We start from the raw sequence: 20,268 nt of genomic DNA, 5'->3' as shown, positions 1-20,268 counted from the left end.
ATTTTGGCACAACCAAACCTGAACTGTGCTCACAGCTTTGTGAAAGTTGAGTACTGCTAGAGAAATATGATGCTTCTCCTGCAGAGCCAAACCCAGAGACTATGGGTGGCTCCAGAGGGGGTCTGTGCCACGACGTGGCACAGTAGCCTCACCTTTCTCCTCTTCCAAATGCAGGTCCCCATCAGAATCGTGGTTCTCAGGTCCTGGGGGAAAAGGGGAGGGGTGAAATCTCCAATGGGGACAACTAAAGAGGGAAGAAGGGATGCTGGCTGAGGCCCAGTTGCATCCTTGATTTCTGATGGGTTCTGGGGTGTAGACAGAGGCCCAGCTCTTGCAGTTGGTGGTGGGGCCAGTGCAGCTTGAGCAAGGCCAGTTCAAAAGTATTTGACTCCCTAAACAAACTTTCAGTCATAGAAACATAGAAATGATGGCAGAAAAAGACCAAATAGTCCATCCAGTCTGCCCAGCAAGCTTATGGTAGTATCTGCTGCACCGTGTAGGTTACCCCCATGCTTATCAGTTTCCTAGACCCTCGTTGGTCCAATTCCATGTTACGCCTTGCCATTGAATCAGAGAGCAATGTTGGAGTTGAATCAAAGTATCAGACTTATTGGTTAAAAGACAAATTTTAAAAGCCTTATGCATGTCAAATCTGGGAGATACGCATGTGCCTGGGATATGCACAGGCCGCACAAATTTTAAGAGGCCCACAGCCACACGCGTATCTCCCAGTACGTGCATTGGAAAGGATTTTGCAAAAAGGGACAGACTGGGATCCATGCGTGGGCAGGACATGGGCGTGCCGGAACAACACCATTAAGTCCGAGTCACACACAAGCGTACTCCGGGTTCTGACAACCGCGTAAGTTGCTGTTGCTATGGACTGCGGGTAAGTAGCAAAATTAAAAAAAAAAAATTAGGGTAGTCAATAGGGTATTAGGGGTTGGGGCTAGTAGGGTAAAAGTGAGGCAGGTTTAGGAAGGTCCACTCCTTTACTGGGGCGAACTGGAGGGAACAGAGAAATAGGCCCTAATGTGTCTCCGTTCGCATCTACTATAATCCCCCCACTTACGCATGTGAGACAGCACTCGCGTGCACATACACACGTCGATATAAAATTGTGCCCACATTTAGCGGATTTTATAACATGCGCACATAGATGTGTGCATATTATAAAATCAGCGCATCCATGTGTGCGCCAGAGTGCGGCTCTTAAAATCTACCTTTAAGGGTAGTAACTGCCACATCAGCAAGTTACCCCCATACTTGTTTCCCCAGAAGGTAAAAGTTGGGGCCTTCGTTGGTTACTATTCGAATCCAGTTCCCCTTTTCCCCCTGCCATTGAAGCAGAGAGCCATGATGGAGTTGCATCAGTCTTCCTTCATCTGACTCATGGATGTGTTCTAGTCTCGCTGAAAAAATTTTGGCTTTGTTGTTTAAGCCTCATTTTTCTTCCATCAGTTCGCGTTTGTGAATATTTGTCTCTTACTGCTGCCTCGGCAGCTCCTAAATAGAACATTTCAGTTCTATCAAAGAAAGAAGTAAAAGAAATAGAGAAACCTAAGGCCAAAAAGCCTGTGGTCAGCAGATTTAAGCCTGCGGATATGGGCATTGCATGTAAATTAGTCACCCATTCTATTCATTATTGCTGCCTGGGCCCAGATCACAATGCTCCCAGTTGTTCCTGTTGTGGTTAGATTTCCTCAAGGGCGCAGCCATACAGTGCCTGGAAGATGGAGTCACATCAGATAAGGTCCCAAAATGAGGCATCTTCAGAATCTTGGAGCCAGAAGACGCCAAGGTAGGATTTGACTTCTTTCTCTTGCAAATTCATAAAAGGCTCCCCTCCCTCCCTCTGGTGCCAACTGCTGGATCCTTCTCAGGTCAAGGGTTGAGCAAGGCACGGAAGACCATAGTGCCAGATGAAGCACCGAGAGGAGTGCCTAAAAGGTGCAAGGGATTCCCTCTGGTGCTGTTTCCTTCGGTGCCATAGAAGCCAGCTCAGACCCTTCCTCGACACCAAGACGGGAGACATGTTCCTCGGCGCAGGTGCCCTCATTTCTGGAGTGGAAGATTCCCATGGCACTAAGCCATTTGTTCTACCCACACTTTGTTCTGGCCTGGGTACTGTCTGTCTCATTGGTACAGAACACACTGGTTTACTCTAGGATACAGCCAGCCTTCTTGGCATATGACTAAAGCACCTTCAATCTCATCAGAGTGGAGCACTGGTGCGCATCAATAGGCTTGCTTCAATCATGGAGATTGCTGCCTTGGCACAGAGAATAGTCTTACCAGCACCAACAATCAGCACCAGCATCGGTCAGCGGGATATATTGGTGCAGCTGGCGTCAAGTACGTCACAACCCACTGGTTCTACAGTTATGATTGCTACACCTCCAAGCTCCTATGTGGTGCCGCCGACAGTAGTACTCAGTGAAGATGAGCCAATTTGTCTGAAAAAGAGGTCCCTCTCCCAACTCCAGCATAAAGGGTTCCTCAGCCAGTGGAGAGCCAAGCTATTGGAGTTGGTGAAGAACTTCTTTACCTCCATAAGTTCTGAAAACAAGAGCGAGACATTGGAACATCTCATATCCTGGATATAGGAGATACAGGAGCTTTTCCACATAATGGAGCCCAGCAGAATCCACAAGAGGTGAAATTTTCACCTCAGGCACTTTGGCAGAAGGAGTGAGTCCCTGTCCTCAGGTGGTAGATTCACCCTGATTCCACTGGGAATGTCTGTTCTTATCACACAGGAAGATGACTGGCTCTGCCATTGGAGGCCTCATGGAGTGGATGTTGAATGCTCTGTAGTCTCTTACTTAAGGTGGTGAAGGATCTGCTGTTTCAACTAGAAAGCTTTCCATTTTTCAAGTGAAACCGGTTCTCGACATGGTACTGGACCAAATATGCTAGATCCCTTCTCCTGTGGCTCAAAGGACTTGCTTCAGTACCCCTTCTTCCTCTCGTGCTTAGGCCTCAGCAACATTTTAGTTAAGGTTTATTTCAGTGCCATTGCGGCATTTCATCCAGAAGGTGGAAGAAGCTACCCTTTAGTATCTAAGTTTATGAAAGGTCTGTGGCATAGTAAGCCTCCAGTGCTTTGGGACCTCAACCTAATACTAGCTCAATTCATGAAACCTCTTTGAACTTTGACTTGAAATATCTCACCTGGAAAGAGATATTTCTTGTTGTCACTTGGGCATGAGGAGTAAGCAAGTTATAAGTTCTGTTTTCATATTTACCATACCTGTACTTTTCCACTACAGGGTTATTCTGTGCACTCACCTAAAGCTCCTTCCGAAAATGGTGTCCTCTTTCCTCATTAGCCAAGCTATTGACTGTGCTACCAACATTTTTTTCCAAAACTGCATGCACACAAATTAGACTTTAGCCAGAATTTTCAAAGTAGCCCGATGCATCCAAGTCCACTTTGAAACTTGGGGCTATGCTAGTTTGCACATAGACAAACACTCAGCATGTTACACCGGCTCCCTGTCAGGTACAACTTTCTGTATGTACATGTATGTGCTTACTGTTGGAAATCAAACGTGTGAGTATAAATGCTTTCCTTGTCCCATGGAATGTCTACCACAAGTGTGGGCAGAAATGCATACAAAATCATGTTTTACACTCACTTTTCCCCTCACATCCCCCCCCCCCCCCGAGTTTTTGCATGTAAATCCTTTTGAAATGTACCCCTTTAGGTATTTGAATACCTTTGGCATATTCCGCCCTCTGTCCTCTTTAGAATATACATATTTAGGTCCTTATGTCTCATTTGATGGGGCTTTTGATATTTACTTTGTGTGGTTTTGGTAGGCTTTTTCTGGGATACTTTTGCCTCTGTCCTATTTGAGTTGAAATACAGGGACAGATTTGTCCAGATAAAGACTCATCAGTGATTGTATAAAGGCATTATCATATCTTATTATCTCTCTGTATGCACGCTTGTTGCAGCTCTAGACACTGCCTTGCTACACTGTTTTTTGCAATTTCGAAATCATCAGATATGATCCTCTGGTTTGGTGCAATCAGTATTTCACCCCTAGTTGTGTAATGCTCCCTTGAATAATTTTGGTTTTAGCCCAAATTATGAATTATTTGTTTAGATTTTTTTTTTACTAAACCTTAGCTGCCAAGCACTTGTCACCTCCTCAAGCTTTCTTACAGATCATGCCTCTCTCTTTTTCTTTTGTTTTGTTTTATATTCCTTCTTTCAGCAGTTTCAAAACAGACCCTGTTGTTTTATTACTTATGAAAATATTGACCCAAACCTGTCCCGAGTCTGATCCCTGAGCTCCTCTTTTCTTGGCGTGAACTCCATTTACTACTCACCTTTGTTGTCCCTCACTCAACCAGGTTCGAGCTCAAGTCACCCACTTTGAAGCTTCAGTTTGTTTGTGAACCTCCTGTTTGGTGCAGTGTCAAAACCATTCTTGAAATATAAATATATTGCATCCAATGCATGTCCCTGATCCAGTTCTTTTTTTTTTTTTTTAGTGAGTAAAAAAAAAAAATGGTTACATTTGTTTGTCACAACTTCCTGTATATTTACAGAACAGGTTAAAAAATAATGAAGATTGTAAATAAAAATGCTTTCTCATTATTTTAATCGGCTTTTAAACATTTTTTACTAGATGAAATCTTTTTGGTTGCTAATAGCCATGTATAATATAATTGTATGACTTTGCAGCAGTATTAGACCTTTGTGCTTGATAGGCGATGGTATTCTGAAGCAGGGTCCAGTTCATTCTGAAATGGATTCCATCTGTGTTGACGTTGGCTGCTCTGCCTGCCCACCCGCCCCAGCTGCGTACAGTAACCGGTGCTCCAAGGGACGTTGATTCAGACAAGAACCATTTGTGTTTCATTTCCTCTGTTTCTGCTTTCTGAATAACATTTAGTCTGAAAACAAGCATTTTTGATACACTTATTGGGAGGTTTTGTTTTTTTTTTGAATCTTGAAGAAAAGATACCATATAAACCTTATTTTGTGCTAGTTAAAACACAGGTATTTATTTTCATAATAATCCTAGGAAATTCCTTTCAAAGGGCTTTATGCAGTGTGAAAAATGAATGTACTATTTTTTTTTTGGGGGTGGGGTTTCAGATTTAACTTTCGGGTGACAGTTTTAGTATTTTTTTTATTTTGTTTTAATGCCCATATTATATCTTTTAGGCACCATAACAGCTGTTGTGTTAATGACTGTATTTTACTAAAACGTCTCTTCTGATAGTAGATGTTGATTAGATGCCTGTGTGCCACCAATTACTTGCACGGGCACACAGAGGGCAGAAGCTTGCCAGCTGAGGCAGAATCAGCCACTCAGAGGGAATAGGCTTGTTTTATTTACTAACGATTACCTTCTCTGTGTTTGAAAGATGCCTGCCCACAGGGAAGTCAGGGTGGGACCTTCAGTTTTTAACATAAATATTATAGGAATGAGAGATATTTTGAAAATTTATTGACAAATTATTCAGGTGCTGGTTTTAGTATGAGTCCCAAGTGTTTTTTTTTTTTTTTTTTTAAGAAGATAGCTCATAGCTGTTTTCTGTGTAATAGTTTTTGGCATTGCACATCTGTAACAGAGTGCAACTAGTATTACATTGCCAGATTTTGTTAGCAAAATGGCATGCTGATCTGGATTGCTCCTATGTTATGAGCTCATTTCCAAAGGGGAAAAAGTTTCATATAGAGCAAATGTAAAGTGGAAAGAATAATGAAATAAAATGTGGAGGCAGTGAAGCAGGGAATGTTCAGCATGTAATTCTGTACAATCAATCCTATTAGAAGCTGCAAGCATGCTTTGCATATTAGAACCACACTAGGACATAGAAACAGAGAATATGATGGCAGATAAGGACCAGAAGGCCCATCCAGTCTATGAATCCCATGCACTCCATGCACAATTAAGGGCTGGAATTCATTGCCTGAGGATATGGTAAAAGCAACTATCATATCTGAGTTTAAAAAAGATTTGGACAAGTTCTTGGAGAAGTCCATAAACTGTTATTAACCAGATAGACTTAAGAAAAGCTACTGCTTACCCCTGGGTATTAGCAGCATGGGATCTATCTACTGTTTGGGATCCTGCCAGGTACTTGTGACCTGGGCTGGCCAGACTTGGAAACAGGATACTGGGCTTAATTGACCCAGTATGGCTATTCTTACTTCTGACTTTCCCCTCACTTCACAACTAGGGATCTTCAGTGCTTATTCTACACTTTCTTGAATTCCATTACTGTGTTTTTGCCTCCACCTCTTCTACCAGAAGGATGAACTTTTCATTAACCTTCCCTTCTGCAAATAAATATTTTCTTATATTAGCTTTGTACTGTGACCCCTTGTTTTGGAGCATTATTTCCTCTGAAAAGGGTTTTATTCTTGTGCTTTATTTTATACCTTTTGAGGTATTTAAATGTTTTTATTATATGCCCCATCTTGCCTCTCCTTTCGGATACACATATTTAGGTCCTTAACTCTCATTTCACTGGGCTTTTGTTGCAAGCCCTGAACCATTATGGTAGCCCTTCTCTGGGCACCTCTACCCTATCTTTATCCTTTTGGAGGTGTAGCCTCCAGAAATAGGCCCAATACCCGTGGTGAAGTCCCATCAATGACCTGTAGAGTGGCATTATTACTTCCTTTCTTTTTCTACTGCATGTGCCTGTCCCTGAATACTCCTTATTTTCACCTGGCTCTGATCATTGCCTTGTCTCCCTGTTTTGCATCCTCGAGAGCATAAAACCACCCAGTGGTCGGTCTCTCTCTGTCTCTCTCTCTCCTTATTTGTGTATATCAGTATCTCATCTCCCCCACCCCACTCAATCACATATTGCTTCCTTAGATTTTTTATACCTGAAATGCACAACTGCAGTTTCTTTGCATTGAAGCTCCCACTTACCTTAGGGTTCTAATAATGATCCGTTTATAAGATGGGACAGAACACCGAAAAAGGGAGCACACGCGTCAAGGTCCTGCCATCTCCTCTTCCTTTTGATATTTTGGATGCCAGCAGACTGAGAATGGGATATCTCCTGCACATAAGAGGGTTTCTGGCATGTTCCATGTGGTGAAAGAATCTTAGCATGTTCACTGTCATGTGGGAAACGCAGTAAAGCACACCGCGCAATGTTTTTAGAGAATCTGGATATAACTTAAAAACTGCTGTCTCTAGGAAGGTGCTATAGTAATTACCAGTTCAGTTAAGGGCTTTATTAACCAAGAGCTGTACTTTTTTTAAACCAACATTAGGAGCAAACACATGGCCTAAATCATCTGGTGTTAAAGGTGGCTTTATTACTGGCTAAACCGTACAACAGTCAGTTCTTCAAAGTTAAAGGAGATTTCTATTTAGAAGGGGAAGAAATATTCTTCTTTATATGTGTGTATGTATGTATAATAAATAAGATTAAGGGGTAGATTTTAAAAGGTGTGCGCGGGAGTAGATTTGTTCGCGCAACCCGGCGCGAACAAATCTACTCCCGATTTTATAACATGCGCGCACTACAGCGCGCATGTTATAAAATACAGGCTCGGCGCGCAAAAGGCTGCGCAAAATCGGCAGCCTGCGCGCGCCGAGCCGTGCAGCCATCCTCCGTTCCCTCCCGGCCCCCACCTTCCTCTCCCTTCCCCTATCTAACCCACCCCCCAGCCCTAACTAATTCCCCCCTACCTTTATTTTACAAGTTACGCCTGCTGGCCGGCTGCCAGCACACCGTGTTCCGGTCCGGGGAACGGTCTGGAGGCCACAGCCACGCCCCTGGGCCAGAACCACACCCATGGCCCCACCCCAGAGCGCCCCCAATGACGCGCCGGCCGCGACACGCCCCCCCCCCCCAGGAAAGCCCCGGGACTTACGCGCGTCCCGGGGCTTAGGGTTAGGGTTACGCGCGTAACCCTTTGAAAATCTGCCCCTAAGTGTGTGAAATATTTTTTTTTAGATAAAGGCCTCTTAGTTTTCTATGTTGGCCTCTATTCATATTTTAGGTCTTAAGGTCTTGCTGAGAGCTTTTGTAAACTAAAAAAAAAAAAAAAAAAAAAAATCAATTTCAATGCAGAAAGCATATTTATAAGTAAATAAAACCAGACATATATTTATCTTTCACATTTATTATTTGTGTTGGTAACCTTAAGTACAGTAAAATGTAGCTTTAAGCAGAACTTCGGTGATGGGCTTTGAAGAGAAAAATGTTCCTGTGAGCAGTGGACAGACTATATTATGCTTAATTTGACCTAGCAAGATTTATACTTGTCAGGATTTTTCTAAGTTGAATTATTTCTGTCCCTTAAACCATAACATTTTTGGCTTCCCTCCCCCACAGAATATATTTCCTGTTATTCTTAAAACAGCAGGGCCTGTTGGATTATTTTATTTTTGGTCAGACTGTTACTTTTGCTGTTGAATTTTTGCATTGAAGGAGAATTTTTATAAGCGTAAGCTAAATTCTTGTGGATTATGGTTGGGAAGATACAATTTAGAATGAGCTAGTTTTTATGTTCATGTCTTTGTCGTTTTATTGAATTTTTTTTTTTCAAAAGATAATTAAAAATTTCATTTCCAAAGATGGAAACAAGTCAAAAGCCTGATTTGAGCTGTGGTCAAAAGTAAATTAGGAAAAGTAAAAAAACAAACAAGCAAATAAACCTGCAAGTCAGGGCACTTGTACAATTTTCTAATAGCACACCTTTGGCCCAGTGATTTCATTCCTAGAACTTCGGGGAGGGGGGGGGGGGAACAAATTCCACTGAAAAAAATAGCACATGCTTAACTTTCTGCCAAAAAACCCCAAAGCTGTGGGACTTGCAGAAGTATTGCATTTTTAAGAGATTACGTGCCCCAGTGCCTGGAAGCTGTCCCTGACATGGCACCTGTGCCCCAGCGAACCCCCCTCCCCTTTGCTTTTTCCTCCATCCCCTTTTGTTTCTAAGTCTTGGGCAGGAAGATTCACGCTGGGGCTCGCAGGGTCAGAGCGAATGCCAGGAAGTGACAGCTAGCAAGGATGGGCACTGTTGCTTGGAGTGGGAGCTCGGGGGGGATGTGCTGGGTGCAGCATTACCAGTAGAAGGCATCCTCACTTTGAGACTTGTCTGGAGTCCAGTGGCATGCATTGGGTGTAACCATGACAGCTAGAAGATTTCCCAGCTTGGGAGCGTGGTGGAAGCCTCAGGACGTGCGCTGGGTGCAGTCACACTGGTAGAGGTTAGACTAGCTTGGCAATAGCAGAAGTCCATTAGCTACACAAACCGGTCTAGCTCCTAACGGGCCAGGTATGGTGGGCAGCTGGCACAATGGGCAGTCAGTGGTTAGAGAGGTATATGGCTTGGGTATTGTAAAAGAAATCAATGTTTATTGAAAATAAAGTTCCAGCATTTTTAGTTTCAGAATCTGACTGGTTCTTGACTCTGGGCATGAGGGATTAGGAGAAGGAAGACAGATATTCAGGGCTGCTTGTCTTATACAAGTTTTTGCTTGCAAAATTGTTTTTCTCTGACTATATTGTGTCTGTCTTCTGCTGCTATTAGTAAACTTGCTGCAGAGAAATGGAAAATGACAATCCTGCTTCCTTTTCAGGTGGCTTCACTGTTCTGTTGGCCCTTCTCTCCATTCCTGTTTCAATCTTCAGAGTACACATTCTACTGAATGCATGTTGTTCAGTTACACTGTTTCTGGGTATTAGCAATAAATATGCATGAAGTATAGTTGCACGCACCACTTCCATTATATAGCATATACTACCAATACTACCTTGTGGCAAATGCTGTCAGAAGAGGGAAGGTGCATGTATATAGTTACAGTCCCCAGTTTTAAGTCAGAACTCAAACTTCCCCATGCAAAGGCAGTCTGTCGTAAAGCCATCTCTCTCACTTGTTTTCCTTGAAATAATAATAGTTCTGTTAAAGAAGTTCAAAATGCACCATAGAAATGAACTGGAAGTAGAAAGAGCGGCAGCAGGAAATTTGAGAAAGGAATTCCCCAACCTTCCCAGGGCCATTGGAAGGGCCTGGGGGGTGCTAGACCCAGGTGGTACCACCGCAGGGGACTGGGCACGAGCATGCCATATTGTCGCTGTAGCAGCAGCAGGAGCGCTTCTGAAGCTTTATGTATCCATGCCATTGAAGGGGGTCCTGGCTGCCAGTTGGCCTGGCGATGGACCTGATCTTACCCTTTCAAATGCCAAGTGATAAAAGAATGATTGTTAGAGAAAAAAAAATACAAATGAATACAAGTTAAGCTCCAGTTGTTTTGCATACTGATTTTTGTGGGTGCCTTAAAATCAAAAACAGTATTCAAAAACAAAAACCCAAGCATGCCTTACATTATTTATTTTCTTTATATTCCACCCTATGCAGACAAGTACATTCAAAAAATATTCACTTGCATACCCAAAATAAGCCAGCATTTTAATCCCTACCAGGGACTTTTGTTACCTGATGGTTGTCCTTAGTAGGTCCCAAAATGTTGGTTTATTTTAGCTATGTGAGTAAAAGTTTTATATAGAACTTTCCAAATCAAATTGGACAACCACTTATCTGACACGTTACCAATCGATACAGGCGTCCCCAAAGGCTCTGCACTCTCGGCCACACTTTTCAACATTTATATGCAAATTACTAGCAGAACTAGGAATCAACTTCTTATACCCTGATGACATGCAATTCTACATTCCTATCACCAAATCATAAGAACCTAAGAAATTGCCATGCTGGATCAGACCAAGGGTCCATCCAGCCCAGCATTGAAAGTCTCAACATACATGAAGGCAATACAACAAAAGCTATCTCAGCTTAAACTAACACTAGATACAAAAAAAACCCCTGACATTGTGTGGCTAAGGAGAAACCAATCTATAATTAAACCGCCGTCACCAGACCTGTGTAATTTTCACATCACTCCCTCTGAACAAGTACGGGATCTAGGAATTCAGATTGATGAGCACATCACAATGAAAAAGCACATAAATGAATTAGTACAGGATACTCCCAAGCTGCAAATTTTACATCAGTTGAAACCTTTACTAACATTCCAGGATTTCTGAACTGAACTACAAACCGTAATATTCTCAGACTTAGATTACTGCAATTCCCTATTCTAGGCCTACCCTCAGGACTGTTAAAACCATTACAGCTATTACAAATGCCTCAGCAAGACTATTATTAGGGACAAGGAAATGTAACCACATCACCCCATCACTGATAGACCTACACTGGCTGCCAATACAATCAAGAATCCATTATAAAGTACTAATACTAATTTTCAACATAATCAATAATAGAAACTCCTGCTTATTAGGTGTGACTCTCCAACTATATACACAACAACGAACACTAAGATCACAAAACAAAGGTCTATTAACCGTACCTTCTCTGCGGAGCACTCATCTAACGCAAATAAGAGACCGAATGCTTTCTACAGCGGACCCCAAGTTGTGGAACTCTCTACCTGAGTCGTTAGCATCTGATTACAGAAAAAAAGAGCTTCAAATGTAAACTGAAAACATGGCTCTTCAAAATTGCGTATGACCTACCATGAAATAACAACTTGTAGAAAACTACATAGTTATTGTTTAATGAATGAGTGCCAATCATTAAGAGACCTAAACGGCCAAATTTTAAAATGGCCACGTTTGCACCATGCACATTTTCAAAGGGGCCCGGCCACGCACGTAATCCCCGTTACGCGCAGAAGTGCTGGGCCCAGAGAAAGGGGCGGGACTGGAGGCGGCCGGTACAGTGGCCATTTGTCACTGTGCCGGGGGAAGCGCGCGCAAGTTGCTACTGCTCTTGAGAAAGATCAAGAGGTGAAATAAAAAATTTTGGGATTAGTTTGGCTAGGGATGGAGAGGGGAAGAGGGAGGAAGGTCAGTTAGGTGGGTTGAAAAGTTCCCTCCCAGTCCGCTCCTTAATTGGAGCGGACTGGGAGAGGCCTGATCTTGTCACTGCGCAGTGGTTGCATAATTTCTCCCCTTCTTGTGCGTGCCACCTGTACATATGTGCGTGGATTATAAAATCTGGCGTGCATGTGTGCGTGGTCCACCTTGTGAAGGTTATTTAAAAGGAACTTATTTACCACAAATGGCTCATTTAACAATCCAGTTAAAATGTTTTGATGTTGTGTTGACTTTTAATGTGAATGTTGCTTTTGTAAACCGCTGTGATCTTCTTTTGGAACACTGGTATATAAAATGCCTAAATAAATACATAAATAAATGCAACACAATTAATGTAGAGCTTGTTTTTTTATGTTAAGAACAGCATCTGTTGGTAAGCTGTTTATCTTGAGCACCAGCCTAGAATATTTTTTGGATTACTGACCATATTTATGTGCGTTCTGAAGTTTAGCTATGTGATGCAGCCACATTTTTTTATTAGCTCTGATCTTACAAGTATGCACCACATGTCGTCTTCTTGCTGCCCAGTTGCACTCTTGAGTAATTGGCATTGTTATCAAACTTAATGGATCACTGTTATCAAGGTTGTCATGTGCTGTCATCTTCAACTTTGCTCTGATCCTGTGATAGTCCACATCCTGATGTTATCCAATAAATGTTCTTGGTTTTACTAGAAAATGACAAGTGTGGTCACCACCATAGCTTTCCATTGTCTTCTCTATGACTAACACAATGCAATTGCAAAATGAATTATTACCATGCTGTCCAGCATCCACCAACTTCCAAGTTCTCTTATCTACTGTAGAAACCTTCTCCTCCTCCTCACAGTAATGACTGTGAGCCCTGTCTGTGGGCTTCGCCTCATCTGAATTATTGCTAATGCAATGCTACTTACATGGCGGCACAACTTCAAGCCGTTCACAGCCAGTACCTGTCACAGTAGTAATTACCTCTCTGAAGGACTGCTTGTTTATTTTGGATGGGGAATTATATGCCACCTAGGTCAGTATTTCCCAATCCTGTTCTGGAGGCACCACCTAACCTCCAGATTTCCACAATGAATATGCATGCGATAGATTTTGCCTACCCTGAGTCTCCAGTGTATGCACATGTATCTCATGCATATTCATTGTGGAAATCATAAAATCCCAACCGGTTAGGTGTGCCTCAAGGGGAGAGCTGGGAAACACTGACTTAGGTAGCACCTAATTCTGTGGCATAGCGTGATTGAGCAGGTGGTGTCTGGGCTCTCTGCTGCCATGTTTTCTGGCCCAAATCCATGCCTAACTAATTATTGAAGCATGGCTCTGTGCTTGAACAGCATTACATGTCTGCATAAAAAAAACAAAACCTTATCAATAAAATTCTATGGAGTCAATATTCAGTTACTATCCAGCTGCCGTGTCACTGAATATACCTATCTTATCTAACAGTTAGCTGGGTAGGTTTATCTCGCTAAGAGAGGTCTAACTTGTTTGGCTAAGTTATTTGGATAATGCTGAATATCTGAACTTATCGGCTAACTTAGCCGGATATGTAGCTCTGCCCAGAATGCTCCCATCCTGCCCCTCACTTAGCTGGCTAACTATTTAACCAAATAAATAGTTCTCCAGCTAAGTGGCGGCCACTGAATGAAGCCAAATACTGAAATAGCACAACTTAACCAAATCTGATCTTATCCAGCTAAGTGCTGCTGAATATTGGCCTCTATTAAAATCACTGTTTAGTCAGATGCTGTTGGTGGAGTGCTTAGCACTACTGTTTGCTCATCTGTGAGCAAACAGCTTTGACTCTGTCCTAGCCATGTGTATATGGGGTCAAAAGTCAGTTGCCCCTGTAACTACAGGAGAACAAGTTGGATGTAAACACTTGGCCTGCACTGGTAGACTACAGCATTTGCAGTAGAGATACAATTCCCATATTTAATTCAGCATCCAGGCTCCCCTCCCAAGACTTACCACTGAGCTTTGAAATAATCTTAACAATTCCCAAAGGTAGTGAAGCTGCTGTCTGAAACATTTGGCCGCCCTGCTCTTTTATGTTAGGGTTATAACCATGGTCACTTTGTGCAGGTTACACTAGTCTTCTTGGAAGTCTGAACAAGTCTTGCACAGGCATTTCATATAGGGCCTCGATGCTGTGATATCTTACATTTAAAAAAAATAAGAAAACATATTTGATTGGCTTAAGTTTCTTTCTTTACTCATTATTACCTTGATTAACAAAAGGCAAGTATGCTTCCAAATATATTTTTATATTTCAAGAAGTAAATATTGTATTATGCTCTTAATTGAATGAATATGACAATTTATAATTGCTTTTACATGAAGTAATACAAAAGTCTTATTCCCCTTTTGTACATCTGCCTGGACTAGCAGTTGTTTGAATGCACCATTTTGCAAGATGATATTACTGTTTATCATACCCACTCTGTCTCCCCAACCAACAAACCTTCACCCATAGACATACCATAAACCAACTCACTATTTGAAACTAAGGGGCCAGTGTTTTATTAGCCACAATACAAACCATAAAATTACTAATTTTGTTCAGATGCAAGGTTTTATACAAACACAGCAAAGAATTTGCCCAGAAGCAGACACCCTTGGGCTACACAATGGGGGAACTTAACTGAAGGCAAGACAAGCCACATCATTCAGTCCAGTAGTTCCAGCCTGCTACACAGTAACTGCTGATTCCCAGCCTGGTGTACAAGGCCCAGTTGGGTTATGGTAGTACTTTCCTTCTCATGCACTAGGCATGGTGAGATCTTCTGTCATCCTCTGCTCCGTGCCAGAGGTACATGCCCCTTAGGGGCTGCTGTATACTAGAAAACCCCCCACCCTGCTCTTTGGTCCTGAGAGTCCTGGAAAAGCCTTGACTTGTGTTCACATGCAGTATTTTTTCCCTCCTTACCATGATCTTAACCCAAGAATCTCCCTTCGACCTGTTGTCAGATAGGAAGGATGTATTTCCTGGTCTTGAATCAGAGTCTGCTTAGTCTGTGCCAGTCTAAAGTTAGCCTCCTATATAGCTCCGCCCCCGAGGTCCCAGATTGGCCCCTCAGGGGTTTCAAAAGCAGTGCTAGGACACCTGGGGGGGGTGTTCCCAGCATTTAGACGGTGAGGGGACAAAAGAAAGTGTGGGATCCTGGAGGAGACCCGTGAGTTCAAGTTTTGATGTGTTTGACACTATGCTCTGCTACCGTGTCTAAAAGTCTTGTGCCTTGTCTGTAACCAGAAATCTTGTCTTAAGTCACGCTGTGCACTACTACAAGAGATTTTATTGTGTAAAGTCCCGGAATGTAACATGGTCTGGAAATTAGCCTCGCTCAATAACTGTGAGTTATTAAGTTTGCCTGCAGTACAAGTCAGGAAATGTTCTGTTGTTTCTAATAAAACCAGCATTGAGAATAAATTCCTGTGTCAGTGTGCTGCAGGGGCTTTCAGAACCTGACACCTGCTGCTTGAGGATGGGTGGAAATTCTTCTGTCCACTGAGAAATCCTCTTGGCCTAACCTGGCCTGTTTTGACCCAAGTATAGCAAACAGTGCTGCTCCCCCCATGCCATTTTCTATTACTCTAAACATTAGAAGCTTCTGCTCCTGACCCTGTCCTGAAAGGAAACATTTCTCTCCGCCCCTGCTTGCTAATTGTGGAAGGAAGGACTGGCTGGCTGGAGTTGTGCTATGCAACTTAGCTCACAAGTCCACCTATATTCAAAAGTATCAGATTGTGTGAGTTAAGTGAACAGTGACTCTTGCTAACTGCTCTTTCAATTGTTGTAGAGTTGATCATGCCAGATAATCATGACTATGAGGAAGCTGGAAGAAAAATGATTCATGTTTTCTGTCTGTTACTAGTTAAGATTCTCTTACCCCTCCTTCCAGTCTGACAGATCACCACAATTCTTTGATTCCAGCCTCCAAAATCTATAACAACTGAAACCATGTTGTACGCAAGGATTCACACGTCATGTCCTCCAGGACCATAAAAAGGTCTGTTTTTCAGGATAATCACAGCGAATATTCATATGATATGTTTTCATACATTTTAGTTTCAGAAACCAGTTTATTTATATAGCTTGGTTACCCTGAAAACAACCCTGCCTGATTGTATCCCTCCAGGACTGCAATTATGCCAGCACTATAATACAGTAATTAGAGGTGAATTTTCAAAAACTTATGCGGGTGTTGTACGTGTACAATTGGCATATATGCATGTAAGTAGCCTCTGTGCATGGTAAGCGAATTTTCAGAAGGGCGGGAGAACGTGCAGAGCCTTGCTGACACATAGAACAGTATGTGTATAAAAAGAGGGCGTTTCAAGGGCATTCCTGGGTGGGAATGGAAAATATGCATGCACACAAATATTTTATAAGTTGAGTGTGTGCATACATGTGTGCATGTGTTTTCACTTGCTAATGAAGTCATAGAAATTATATCTGACATCTTTTTTTTTTTTCTGCAGTTGTTGGGTGAAAGGGTTCTGGAGCAAGTGGTGGAGGGTGTGAGTGAAGTGGTGAAAGTCTGGATCAACTGGTGTAGGTGTTGAACTAGTGCTTGGAAGAAGGAATTCCAGATAATACTTTACATCCACTTCAGTTGATCCAAAATGCAGCTGCACGTCTTAACAGGTGCAAATTTGCATGAGCAAATAAATATATCTCTGGTTTCGTAGCTACTTTACTGGCTTCCCATTCGCCAGCATGTAATGAATAAAGTAGTTGTCGTCATATTTAACCTTCTGATACATACCAATATTACATGGATCAATTAAACTCTGAGAATTCATGCTTCTAATATGATCCCTGCATTCCTCTAGCCTAAATCTTTTGGTTATTCCTGCTCCCCATGAAGTGCACTTATCAGAAACACGCGATAGAGCCTTTTCAGATTCAGGGCCTATAGCACGGAATGCCTTACTGGTACAGGTTTGCAAGAAATAAATGAATACACTAACAAGTAAGTATTTTCATATATGAGATCTGCGCATACATCAGCCCACTTTAGAAAATCCCTGCCGCCGCACATAAACTGAGAGTTCTCTGTCAACAAGCAGAGCTGAATTAGCCATGACACATAGTTGATGTCATCTGACAGTGCCAAATGGACCTTTCTCTCCTAGCTTATAGAGCTTTTGCTCTAATGAGCATGTGCAGGAGTTCCTACCTGAACATTGCTTTAGGAGCCCCTCAGTCTCTTTTTCTGTCTGAGCTCCTTCATGGACTTGTACCTCTCTCTCTCTCTCTCTCTCTCTTTTTTGGTACTTCTTATCTCTGATCTCCCTTTGTGTTGCCTTGCTGCCCTGGCAACTCTTCAACAGCACTTTTAAGTGCTACAAATAAATAAATAAATAAAGAAAATATTATGGCCAGCTTCAAGAAGACCACACCCAATGATTTGAAAGACTATGTGAGTGGTCGGAAGATGTCCATAATCGATGACCACAACATTTGTTATAAATGTCTTAGGCCAGATTATGACACAGCTACCTGCCACAATTGCAGATGGCAAAGAGGTCCCAGAGGAACAGGCTCAGAAGATGGAGGAACTTACAGGTCAATGAAAAGCCAGCGTTGTTTCTCTTGGAGCAAGGCCTCCTTGGTCTTCCTCCATGCTAAGCTGCGCAGGAGCTCCTTGACCAAATTTCCCCTACTGTAGTGCCGGTTCACTGATGATCTGCTCTGCTAGGTCAAGCACAGTGTGGAAACATTACAAACAAAGGTCTGTAAGCCCTTCACAAACCCTGGGGGCTTGTTGTTGTATAAGAGGAAAAGTCATTTTTTGGAGCTGTTGGCTTTGTCAGCACTGCCGAAGCTGAGATCCCATCGACACATCTGGCACTGTCAACTCATCAGGCCTCTGCATCAGACACATTAGGTGTCATCGAATCATCAGTCATTGGTATTGTCCACTCACTGGCCCTTGGCACATAAGCCTTTGGTGCCATCACTGTCGATACATCATTCCTCAATTAAGCAAATGCAATAGTTTTTTTCAGCAATGTGTTCAGCATTGGATCCATCGATACTCCACACCCTGATGTAATTGGAGTGCCATTCCCTGGTCCTGTTGATGCATTTCAGGCAGGAACAATCAGAAGGAGGTTCAAAAGTAAATTCAATGCACTTACCTCCCGCTATCTCAAGGGCCTTATCTACATCTTGTTTCCTCAAGCAAAGACTTTGCCTGGAGATGCCAGATCCAATATGCCTTGTGATGCCCCTAGTCTCCATGTATCTTCCAGCTTAGTTGCTCCAGGAGAGAGCCTCCCAGAGTCCATTGAGAACTTCTTAAGAAGATGAACCTATACTGGTCTCAGAAGATGATGTCTCTTCCCTAGCTCATGGTTAGAGGACATGGTAGCCCATAGACTAGTTAGTGGAGTTGGTGAAGACATTTTTTGCCTCACTGGCAGCTAGTAACAAGGAGGAGATACCATTCTCCTGTCCAGAGTTTTGGATTTGTTCCTTCAAGGAGGGAGTCCCTCTCACCTCCATGCCTCAGGAGCTCCCATCAGAAGTCCCAGGGGTGGGATCCTAGTCCTTGACCATCCCGCTCTCTGGAAGAATCTAACAATTGTGAGGGGGAAATTTGAGATACTACCATTTGGAGCATGCCTCAGGAATATTCCCTTCTGAGATTATCGATGATCCTGCCCCATTGTCTTCATCATCATTGGGGTCCTGGTTAGTGTTCCTGCACCTTCTCATTCTGAGGAATGATCTACAGGGATTCTGTAGATCCTGATTTGTTGGACCACTCTTTGCCACCAGAAGACCTCTTGTAGAATTTGGGTAAGGTATTATGAGTTTGTCTGCAAGAACAAAGACCCATCCCCCCCCTCAAAAAAAACCCCCAAAAACAAAACAAAAACCTTTTGGCCTTCTCCGTTACACTCTGTGCCAGTACTCTCGATCATGTGGGATTTACAAACAGGTATATGAGATTACCAGCATCCTGTCCCCCAGTAGTCAGGAAACTGGGTCTCATATATATATTCAGCAAACCCCAGGTTTTGGAGTAGTCCAGCTACCACATCAGTCAGTGGTAGTGGAATCTGTGCTGAAATGGGCAAAGAAGACCAGGATTTTCTCCCAACATCTACAGGGCAAGGACCCTAGACTGTTGAATAACTTTGGGAAGGTCTGTTAGAGCTTGATGCTGAATGCTCACATCGTGGCCCATCAGTTCTACATGTTGCAATACTTAACATTATTGCATTGGTAATCTGACACCCTTCTTAAAAGTTGCTGGATGGAGAACTGGCTGTGGGTGCTTCTGGATGCCGGGTAGTGCATATGTCATCTGTTCTACTCAGTGTATAAAGCATTTGATGCTGCAGCGAGAACTTCTGTAGCAGTTATCAGGGCACACCGGAACAGTGAGTTGCAAGAAGCAAGTGAGCATGACAAGTTGGCTGATGTACCCTGTTCCATGGTATGTTTATTGAAACAGCACATGTACTTTCAAGGTTGGTGATATGCAATATTTTATAAACTGCATAGCTCCTGCTATACAGCCTATAAAATATAGCCATATCTGTAGGCACATTTACTTATGTGTGTATGTGCTGAGTTACGCACATGCACACTATTGACAATTACCCTCCCAAAATCCTATTTTCCTCAAAATTAGGAGACATATTTGGAAGGAAAAGGCATTGTTTTCAGATTAACTCACTATTTTTTAACTGTAAAGCAAAATAAAATATAGCCTAGATACATTTAAATGTTAACAGCTGAAATGGCAGCTTCTTAGTTAATACAGGTGGCACTTTGGGAACTATTTTATCCTGTTTTAGGCCAGTGGTGCTCAACTCAGTTTTCAGGGACTGCTGTCCAGTCAAGTTTTCTAGATAGTCACAATGACTATACATGAGATATAGTTGCATAGAATGGAGACAGTGCATGCAATTATATCCAATGCATATTCATTGTGGATATCTTGAAAATCTAACTGGACAAGCGATCCCTGAAGACTGCATTGTGAACCACTGTTTTAGGCCACATTAAAAGTAAAATGTTTGTGACAGAGTCAAAGGCAATATTCTAAACTGAGATTTATGTTTTTTGAAGCTATGCTTACATTTCTGAGCAGTCAAAATCAATTCTGTTCTGGTAGGCTAGCTCTTATTTTTCCCTTACAGCAGTCCCTAAAGAATGAAATACTTCAAACTTAACAAGAAACTTAAGTCAAACTTCAAAATGTTGGTATTAGCAAATAAAAAATGTTATAGCCATCCTCATAATGGTTTAGAATAACAATGATGTTCTCTATTATTAACTTTAAAGAAAAAAAGGTTTTCTCAGGGTAAAGAACTGTTTAGTCATTAAACTCTCATTTTTCTAGTTTCAGAAAACATAAGC

General features: G+C 42.3%; 1 protein-coding gene across 3 annotated transcripts in view; it reads left to right on the top strand.

The window, feature by feature from the left end:
• The window catches only part of AFAP1 (actin filament associated protein 1), a 440,313-nt gene that overhangs the window by 226,154 nt on the left and 193,891 nt on the right, over nucleotides 1-20,268 (top strand). The window lies entirely within an intron of this gene.

The sequence above is a fragment of the Rhinatrema bivittatum genome, chromosome 1 (genome assembly GCF_901001135.1).
Source record: "Rhinatrema bivittatum chromosome 1, aRhiBiv1.1, whole genome shotgun sequence".
NCBI classification, from domain to species: Eukaryota; Metazoa; Chordata; class Amphibia; order Gymnophiona; family Rhinatrematidae; genus Rhinatrema; species Rhinatrema bivittatum.
The sequence above is the reverse complement of the archived record's forward strand: the minus strand, read 5'-3'. Positions and strand labels throughout refer to the sequence as shown.